Here is a 9242-nt window from a genome sequence, read left to right as displayed (position 1 = left end):
GAAATGGCATATCAAATGTTGCCGTTGTGGGTTCCTATTTATACGCCTAGCGCTTTGCAACATTGGCGGGCCCCGTTTGTCATTGACTTTCGCTATTCTAGCGAAGGGAAGGTGTTTTTCGGACCTTCGACTTAAGGCCTTCGTTCACGTCGCAGTCTGAATTCGTTGTTACAACAAATTAATACTACGAGGGGCTACTATTGGGGGCCTTCATCTTCCGAAGGTCCTCAAAAACACGACTAACATGTTTTCCAAGTATAATACATTCACAGGGACCTTCGGCCTTGGGATGAAGCTATACACGATATAAATAGCGCGGTCTGGGAGAAGGATGAACCAGCTCCGAAGCTACCTGTGGAGAAGCTTTGACTTAGCGGTGGAAAATGGAACCGACTTAATGGGGAAAAGGATATCTAGTCCTTGATAGATTATCCTTAAGTCAATGACAAATGTCAAGGGCTTGGATGTAATTTTACATAGGCTGTGTCCTGTTCATATAAATAGATGAACAGTAGCACCGTACTGTTCACGCTGATTTGTATTCACTCGCACGTCACTCTTGGGCTCATACCTTCTGCCAAACCGAAGGTACAAATGTTATTTACTGTTATTAATGTTTGTCCATGATGAGATAATGTGAATATAAATAATCTGACAATTCAATATGATTGTTCATGTTATTTTCTATGTTTCATATGCTTCTACTTTCACTATTATATTCTGAGATGATGAAGGTATGTCCTTCATAACCTTCGTCTGAAGATCATTATATCCTAAGGGAGATAATGCTTCGAAGGACGAAGGTCTTTAACCATTAACATTTTGTGTTGCCTTGTTCTTAACTCATAGCATTTGAGAACAACTCCCCAACAGACATGCACTTTGATTTGATATCAAGAGGGGCGATTTATTTATAATTCGAACTTTGGCACATATAAATTAAATGATACAAATTGTAGAATATGAGTGGTTTATCACTTGTAATATTTAAAAATATCAATTGATGTATCATTTACTATGGAGTGATATAGAAGCTATGTGTCGTGCTTAAATAAACATTTTAAACCATGTAGGTTTGCTTAAGTGTATGAATTGAAAGCAAGCAATCCTACCATGTGATTTACCTAGTATGCATGCATTTAAGCAAAAGTAAGTACAAATTGTAATACTAGGTATGAAAGATAAACTAGATATAAAATAAATAGATATGCATATCTAAAAATAGGAAATACAATAAATCTAGTTACCTTAGTCATGGCTGGGAAATTTGGGTCCAAACTTTTTCATTAACTTACTTGGTAATAACTTGATCCAATTTGATGTATCCCATGATATACATCCCCACTTTGCCAAGTCTCCAAATTTCCCGTTGACCTTCGGTCCACTCACTTCCCTTTTGGGATCCAAACCTTTTTGGTGCTTTTCATGGTTGAAATTATTTCCTTTGGCACCCAGATGTGTTTGGCCCCTTTTCCTTTGTTGGTTTGCTTGTTGGCCTTGATTGCTATCACCTTTCCATTCTTTTTTCTTTTTGATCAGATATGGTGTAGCAATCTTTTTATCCACCTTTTTGATGTAGGTGTTGGAGATTTTGCTTGATGGCTTTTCCTTGAGCTTTTCCTTTTGCTTATCCCCGGTCATTGCCTTGCATTGGAAAGACTTATGGCCTTCCTTGTGGCATAAACTACAAATCACAGTTTCACCCTCCATAGGCTTGTTCACTCCTGCAGTGGTGTTATCCTGTGGAGGTTGGATTTATTTGGCTTTGCCTTTCTTGTTATACAAGGCTTTTCCAAAGCGAGCCACTTCTTGCTTTAATTGATCATTTTCCTTTGCAATCTCGTCAGAACAGGTTTCTATAATAACATTCTTAACAAGAACTTGATTGCAGGGGTTAGAATCATCAATTAAATCAAAGCAGGAAGTAGAAGCATCTTTCTTAATAAATTCAGGTATTTCAATCAAAAATACTTCTGGGGTGCTACCAATGTTTTCTAGCTTAGTAGTTAGCTCATTGTTGTGTATGCTAAGAATTTCCATTTTCCCTAGCAAATTTTCAATAGCTTCTTGAGAGCTAGCTAACTTAGCCTTAAGTTTTTCATTCTTTTTAATAAGGCCATCATCGGTAGCAGTTGTGGCAGAACCGCCCGAATTATTCCAGCTTAAGTGCCTAAGTCACGCCTCAAGGGCTGTAACACACTTAAATCGGGATAACCCGTCAGTCCCTCAGATCTAGTCTGATAAAGCCACTTAACCAGGATCAAATACCACAATCTCACACGAAGGTGAGTCACAGAAGAAATACAATAAAACAGGAAACCTCAAATTAAGTACTGAATTATTACATAGATCGGAGTTTTTCAAGTAGCGAATAAAAGTTCACAACATAAAATGCAGCGGATAATCGATGTCGTCGATAGCGAGGAAATGGGCAAGGCCTAGCCCACTACTCCTCCTGCTCCTCTCCCATGGAAGCAGTATCCGACTCGACCGTCCAACCCGGTGGCAGGGTGGTAGGCCAAGTCACACCATCAACCATATCTTGCAGCGTACCTGCAAAATTATGCCACAAGCAAGGCTGAGTATACTAATACTCAGCTAGACTTACCCGGTGTGAGGAAACTACTCCTCTACCTCTAGACCATGCAGCTGTTTGGCTGAGGGGTTTGGTTTGCCAAAAGCACTAGCTATTTCTAAAATCAAGTTTTAGCTTTTCACTTGCTAGCATCATTAGATTAACTAAGTTTGCTCTTTTAAGCATACATGGTAACAAGCATTTAGTACAATCCACAAGTTATCTCATGTAAACCTCATTTCACTTCTTACTCAATGTAGTACAAGGGGTCAAGCAGTCCCATTAGCTGCGAGAAGCAGACGATTCGAATCGGGTTTTATCCTTGCAAGGTGAAAGGGAACTAGGCTTACACCTATTTCCTAATTGATTTTGGTGGTTGAATTGCCCAACACAAATAATTGGACTAACTAGTTTGCTCTAGTCTATAAGTTATACAGGTGCCAAAGGTTCACAAAAAGCCAATAAAAAGACCAAGAAAAGGGTTCAACAAAGAGAGCAAGGGACAACCGAAGGCTGCCCTGGTCTGGCGCACCGGACTGTCCGGTGTGCCACCGGACAGTGTCCGGTGCACCAGGGACTCCAAGATGAACTCTTCACCTTCGGGAAATCTCAGAGGCGCTTCGCTATAATTCACCGGACTGTCCGGTGCACCACCGGACAGTGTCCGGTGCCCCAGGGGAGAGCGACTCTGAACTCGCCAGCTTCGGGAATCCGCTCCGCTATAATTCACCGGACATGTCCGGTGCACACCGGACTGTCCGGTGAGCCAGCGGAGCAACAGCTACTTCGCGCGCAACGGTCGACTGCAACGCATTAAATGCGCGCCTGCGCGCGTAGAGGATAGAGCACGTGCGGGTGGCACACCGGACAGTCTACAGGACTTGTCCGGTGCGCCACCGGACAGCCAGGCAGGCCCACAAGACAGAGCTCCAACGGTCGGAACCCAACGGCCAGGTGACGTGTCCGGTGGCGCACCGGACTGTCCGGTGCGCCATGCGACAGCAGCCTCCACCAAACGGCTAGTTTGGTGGTTGGGGCTATAAATACCCCAACCACCCCCACATTCAAGTCATCCAAGTTTTCCACCTTCCAACTACTTACAAGAGCTCTAGCATTCAATTCTAGACACACCCAAGTGATCAAATCCTCTCCCAATTCCACACAAAGCTTTAGTGATTAGTGAGAGAGATTTGTTGTGTTCTTTTGAGCTCTTGCGCTTGGATTGCTTATTTTTCTCATTCTTTCTTGCGATCATCTCAATTGTAATCAAGGCAAGAGACACCAATTGTGTGGTGGTCCTTGCGGGAAGTTTGGTTCCCATTTGATTGAGAAGAGAAGCTCACTCGGTCCGAGGGACCGTTTGAGAGAGGGAAAGGGTTGAAAGAGACCTAGTCTTTGTGACCACCTCAACGGGGAGTAGTTTGCAAGAACCGAACCTCGGTAAAACAAATCTGTGTGTCACACTCTTTATTCGCTTGCGATTTGTTTTGCACCCTCTCTCTCGGACTTGTTTCTATTTCTAACGCTAACCCGGCTTGTAGTTGTGATTAAGTTTGTAAATTTCAGATTCGCCCTATTTACCCCCCTCTAGGCGACTTTCAATTGGTATCGGAGCTCGGTGCTTCATTAGAGCCTAACCGCTCGAAGTGATGTCGGGAGATCACACCAAGAAGGATATGGTGACCGGCGAGAAGCCCGCTACAAGCCACGGGAAGGCTCCATCGGGAGAGTCCTACAACAAAGGGAAGGGGAAGGAAAAAGAATCCCCTTCACACAAGTCGCGTCGGAGCGGTGACAAGAAGAAGAAGATGAGGAAGGTGGTCTACTACGAGACCGACACCTCATCGCCATCCACCTCCAGCTCTGATACGCCGTCCGTCACTTCTAAGCGCCATGAGCGCAAGACGTTTAGTAAGATCCCCCTACGCTATCCTCACATTCCTAAACATACGCCTTTACTTTCCGTCCCATTAGGCAAACAACCAACGTTTGATGGTGAAGATTATGCTAGGTGGAGTGATTTGATGCGATTTCATCTAACCTCACTCCACAAAAGTATATGGGATGTCGTTGAGTTTGGTGTACAGGTACCATCCGTAGGGGATGAAGATTATGATGAGGACGAAGTGGCCCAAATCGAGCACTTCAACTCCCAAGCCACAACTATACTCCTCGCCTCTCTAAGTAGAGAGGAGTACAACAAGGTGCAAGGATTAAAGAGCGCCAAGGAAGTTTGGGACGTGCTCAAGAACGCGCACGAGGGAGATGAGCTAACCAAGATCACCAAGTGGGAGACGATCGAGGGGGAGCTCGGTCGCTTCCGTCTTCGCCAAGGGGAGGAGCCACAAGACATGTACAACCGGCTCAAAACCTTGGTGAATCAAGTGCGCAACCTCGGGAGCAAAAAATGGGATGACCACGAAATGGTTAAGGTTATTTTAAGATCACTTGTTTTCCTTAACCCTACTCAAGTCCAATTAATTTGTGGCAATCCTAGATATACACTAATGACTCCCGAGGAAGTAATCGGGAATTTTGTGAGCTTTGAGTTCATGATCAAAGGCTCAAAGAAGATCAACGAGCTTGACGGCTCCTCCATGTCCGAAGCACAACCGGTCCCATTTAAGGCGACGGAGGAGAAGAAGGAGGAATCTACATCGAGTAGAACACCCATCGACGCCTCCAAGCTCGACAACGAGGAAATGGAGCTCATCATCAAGAGCTTCCGCCAAATCCTCAAGCAAAGGAGGGGGAAGGATTACAAGCCCCGCTCCAAGAAAGTTTGCTACAAATGTGGTAAGCTCGGTCATTTTATTGCTAAATGTCCACTATTTGACAGTGATAGGGGCGACGACAAGAAGGGGAGAAGAAAGGAGAAGAAGAGGTACTACAAGAAGAAGGGCGGCGATGCCCATGTTTGTCGCGAGTGGGACTCCGACGAAAGCTCTAGCGACTCCTCCTTCGACGAGGACGCCGCAAACATCGCCGTCACCAAGGGTCTTCTCTTCCCCAATGTCGGCCACAAATGCCTCATGGCAAAGGACGGCAAAAGGAAGAAGGTAAAATCAAGATCCTCCACTAAATATGAAACTTCTAGTGATGAGGATAATGCTAGCAATGAAGAGGATAACTTGCGCATTCTTTTTGCCAACCTAAACATGCAATAAAAAGAAAAATTAAATGAATTGATTAGTGCTATTCATGAGAAGGATGATCTCTTGGACACTCAAGAGGACTTCCTTATTAAAGAAAATAAGAAGCATGTTAAGGTTAAAAATGCTTACGCTCTAGAAGTAGAAAAATGTGAAAAACTATCTAGTGAGCTAAGCACTTGCCATGAAATTATTGACAACCTTAGAAATGAGAATGCTAGCTTAATTGCTAAGGTTGATTCAAATGCTTGTGATGTTTCAATTCCCAATCTTAGAAATGATAATGTTGATTTGCTTGCTAAGATTGAAGAATTGAAAATTTCTCTTGCTAGCCTTAGGATTGAAAATGAAAAATTGCTTGCTAAGGCTAAAGAATTAGATGTTTGCAATGATTCCATTTCCGACCTTAGAAGTAAAAATGATATATTGCATGCTAAGGTTGTAGAATTAAAATCTTGCAAACCCTCTACATCTATCGTTGAGCACACTTCCATTTGTACTAGATGTAGAGACATTAATGTTGATGCTATTCATGATCACATGGCTTTAATTAAACAACAAAATGATCACATAGCTCAACTTAATGCTAAGATTAATGAGCATGACTTAGAAAATGAAAATTTTAAATTTGCTAGAAGCATGCTCTATAATGGGAGATGCCCTGGCATTAAGGACGACATTGACTTCCAAAAGGGAGACAATGTCAAACTTAATGCCCCTCCTAAGAAATTGTCCAACTTTGTTAAAGGCAAGGCTCCTATGCCTTAGGATAACGACGATTACATTTTGTACCCTGTCGGTTATCCCGAGAGCAAAATTAGGAGAATTCATTCTAGGAAGTCTCACTCTGGCCCTAATCATGCTTTTATGTATAAGGGTGAGACATCTAGTTCTAGGCAATCAACCCATGCAAAATTGCCTAAGAAGAAAACTCCTAGTGCATCAAATGACCATAGCATTTCATTTAAAACTTTTGATGCCTCTTATGTCTTAACTAACAAATCCGGCAAGGTAGTTGCCAAGTTTGTTGGGGGCAAACACAAGGGTTCAAAAACTTGTGTTTGGGTACCCAAAGTTCTTGTTTCTAATGCCAAAGGACCCAAAACTGTTTGGGTACCTAAAACCAAGAACTAAACTTGTTTTGTAGGTTTATGCATCCGGGGGCTCAAGTTGGGTAATCGACAACGGGTGCACAAACCACATGACAGGGGAGAAGAAGATGTTCTCCTCCTACGAGAAAAACCAAGATCCCCAAAGAGTGATCACATTCGGGGATGGAAATCAAGGTTTGGTCAAAGGACTGGGCAAAATTGCTATTTCACCTGACCATTCCATTTCCAATGTTTTTCTTGTAGACTCTTTAGATTACAATTTGCTTTCCGTTTCTCAATTATGCAAAATGGGCTACAACTGTCTATTTACTGATGTAGGTGTCACTGTCTTTAGAAGAAGTGATGATTCAATAGCATTTAAGGGAGTGTTAGAGGGTCAGCTATACTTAGTAAATTTTGATAGAGCTGAACTCGACACTTGCTTAATTACTAAGACTAACATGGGCTGGCTCTGGCATCGCCGACTAGCACATGTTGGGATGAAGAATCTTCATAAGCTTCTAAAGGGAGAGCACATTTTAGGATTAACAAATGTTCATTTTGAGAAAGATAGGATTTGTAGCGCATGCCAAGCAGGGAAGCAAGTTGGTGCTCATCATCCACACAAGAACATCATGACGACTGACAGGCCACTGGAGCTCCTACACATGGATCTATTCGGCCCGATAGCTTACATAAGCATCGGCGGGAGTAAGTATTGTCTAGTTATTGTGGATGATTATTCTCGCTTCACTTGGGTATTCTTTTTGTAGGAAAAATCTCATACCCAAGAGACCTTAAAGGGATTCTTGAGACGAGCTCAAAATGAGTTCGGCTTAAGGATCAAGAAAATAAGAAGCGACAACGGGACGGAGTTCAAGAACTCATAAATCGAAGGCTTCCTTGAGGAGGAGGGCATCAAGCATGAGTTCTCTTCTCCCTACACGCCACAACAAAATGGTGTAGTGGAGAGGAAGAATAGAACTCTATTGGACATGGCAAGAACCATGCTTGATGAGTACAAGACTTCGGATCGGTTTTGGGCCGAGGCGGTCAACACCGCTTGTTACGCCATCAACCGGTTATATCTACACCGAATCGTCAAGAAGACATCATACGAACTCCTAACCGGTAAAAGGCCCAATATTTCATATTTTAGAGTCTTTGGTAGCAAATGCTTTATTCTTGTTAAAAGAGGTAGAAAATCTAAATTTGCTCCTAAGACTGTAGAAGGCTTTTTACTAGGATATGATTCAAACACAAGGGCATATAGAGTCTTTAACAAGTCCTCTGGACAAGTTGAAGTTTCTTGTGACGTTGTGATTGATGAGACTAATGGCTCTCAAGTAGAGCAAGTTGATCTTGATGAGATAGGTGATGAAGAGGATCCGTGCATCACGCTAAGGAACATGTCCATTGGGGATGTGTGTCCTAAGGAATCCGAAGAGCCTCCAAATGCACAAGATCAACCATCCTCCTCCACGCAAGCATCTCCACCAACTCAATATGAGGATGAAGCTCAAGTTGATGAAGGAGAAGATCAAGAAGATGAGCCACCTCAAGATGACGACAATGATCAAGGGGGAGATGCAAATGATCAAGACAAGGAGGATGAAGAACCAAGACCGCCACACCCAAGAGTCCACCAAGCAATCCAACGAGATCACCCCGTCGACACCATCCTCGGCGACATTCATAAGGGGGTAACCACTAGATCTCGTGTTGCACATTTTTGTGAGCATTACTCTTTTGTTTCCTCTATTGAGCCACACAGGGTAGAGGAAGCACTACAAGATTCGGATTGGGTGGTGGCGATGCAAGAGGAGCTCAATAACTTCACTAGGAATGAGGTATGGCATTTGGTTCCACGTCCTAATCAAAATGTTGTAGGAACCAAGTGGGTGTTCCGCAACAAGCAAGATGAGCATGGTGTGGTGACAAGGAACAAAGCTCGACTTGTGGCCAAGGGGTATTCACAAGTCGATTGTTTGGATTTCGGTGAAACCTATGCACCCGTAGCTAGGCTTGAGTCAATTCGTATATTATTAGCCTATGCTACTTACCATGCCTTCAAGCTTTATCAAATGGACATGAAGAGTGCCTTCCTCAACGGACCAATCAAAGAAGAGGTCTATGTTGAGCAACCTCCCGGCTTTGAAGATAGTGAGTACCCTAACCATGTTTATAAACTCTCTAAGGCGCTTTATGGGCTCAAGCAAGCCCCAAGAGCGTGGTATGAATGCCTTAGAGATTTCCTTATCACTAATGGATTCAAAGTCGGAAAGGCTGATCCTACACTCTTTACCAAAACACTTGAAAATGATTTGTTTGTATGCCAAATTTATGTTGATGATATTATATTTGGGTCTACTAACGAACCTACATGTGAAGAGTTTAGTAGGATCATGACACAGAAATTCGAGA

Source organism: Zea mays, chromosome 3 (genome assembly GCF_902167145.1).
Source record: "Zea mays cultivar B73 chromosome 3, Zm-B73-REFERENCE-NAM-5.0, whole genome shotgun sequence".
Classification (NCBI taxonomy): Eukaryota; Viridiplantae; Streptophyta; class Magnoliopsida; order Poales; family Poaceae; genus Zea; species Zea mays.
Note: the sequence above shows the minus strand (reverse complement) of the source record.